The sequence below is a fragment of the Pygoscelis adeliae genome, unplaced genomic scaffold, assembly GCF_000699105.1.
Source record: "Pygoscelis adeliae isolate BGI_AS28 unplaced genomic scaffold, ASM69910v1 Scaffold387, whole genome shotgun sequence".
Classification (NCBI taxonomy): Eukaryota; Metazoa; Chordata; class Aves; order Sphenisciformes; family Spheniscidae; genus Pygoscelis; species Pygoscelis adeliae.
In genome coordinates this window covers 1389107-1390688 of record NW_008825115.1, presented here as the reverse complement: position 1 = coordinate 1390688, position 1582 = coordinate 1389107, and positions in this window count along the sequence as shown.

Below are 1582 nucleotides of genomic sequence, written 5' to 3'. Positions count from 1 at the left end.
GGGTGCTGGCCCCGCACCTGGGGAGCATCCTGGCAGCGGGGGGATGCCCCCCTGCCTCTCAGCTCCCAGCCGCTCCGCCTTGTTTCCCCCCCCAAACTAACATTCCCCAGCAGGGACTTGGCAGCCCCCCCAGAGCACATCAGTGCCCCTAGGGCTGTGCCTGACCCCTGGAGCCTCTCGCTGAGATCCCAGCCCGGCCGCCCCGGGCAGCACCCCCCAAAAGGCCCAGGAGGAGAAGGGGTTTCTCAGCACTGAAAGAGGCACAGCCACCGCGGAGCAGCCGACGGAGGGGCACCCGCTTGCGCCAGGCATGTCAAGTCATCCTGCAGCTCCTGCAAGGCAGGGGTGCTCGCACAGCCCGTTCCCTCCGCTGGGCTGGTGTGTGGCCCCCGTGACGGGGTGCAGACGGGGCAGGGCTCTGCCCCGACAGGCACAGCCTGCAGTTTTGGTCACAGCCTTGGTGACCGCCCCACGAGTGGTGAAATGCGAGGGACAGCATCTCACCCAGCCACAGGCTGACTGAGACGCGGCTGCTTTCCAGCCCCGGGGGCTTTCTGGGCACACGACCGACGGGGGTCCAAACCCCCGTGGGGCCGAGCGCTGGGGGCCACCCTGCGAACCCCGGGCACAGCCTGCGCCGGGCCCCTCCGGCCACTGAGAAAACACCGAGAAATGCTTACAGCACTGGGCAGCAGGAGCGAGAGGGCTGCCCCTGCGCTCCCCCCGCACCGTATCCAAGTGGGAAACCAAAAACCCAGCACAAGGCGAGCTGTGCTGAGGCCCTGCCAAGAGCCACGGACAGAAATATCCTTGATTTCACCAAGGTGTGAATAACTTTTGACACTTCTAGGGCTTATTGCCTTAAAAAAAATCCCCCAGCAGTCCCCATTCACACTCCACAGGACTGTGTTTCATATGAATGGAATATATGAATCACTGTAAAGAATTTAAATGCTTCCCCGTACAAAGAAAAGCTCCCCCCCTGCCTCTGCTGTTGCGGCCGGGCTCCGCGCAGCCTAAAACAAAGGCATGGCAGGAGACGGGGACAAATCCCGATCACCAAACCGCTGCTTCTCCAGGGCAGCTCGGCGGCCGGGGACAGACTGGGCTTTCAGTTCGAGCCAGGCAGCTGGGGCAGAGCCGGGCGCCCTCCACCACCCACTTCAACCCGTAACCGACTCCTGTGGCTACAGCACAGTTTTCCGAAATCCCGATGAGCTCCTGACAGCTCCCAGGTTCACGTCTCCATGTGCCTTTCATGTTTCGGCTCAGCACCCACCCCTAAACCCCAGTTTTCAGATTGGAACAAACAAATAAAGAAAATCGCTTTACTTCCATGCCTCCGCCCAAACACGCCGGGGCAATCCGCTGCCCCACTGTCGGGGGGGATCGGGTCAGTCTGGCTGATGGAAACCGGGTGATTCTTCCTGCAAGAATCTCTCCCGTTTTTTAGCAGTTTGGGTTTTGCTGCTTCTTTTTCCCCCAGGGCAACAGGGCGAGGAGGAAAAATGTAACTCGAAGCCTGGCGCAGCCTCGCTGGGTTTCCAGCTGTGATGTTTCCCCTGGCATCGCTGCCTCAGCT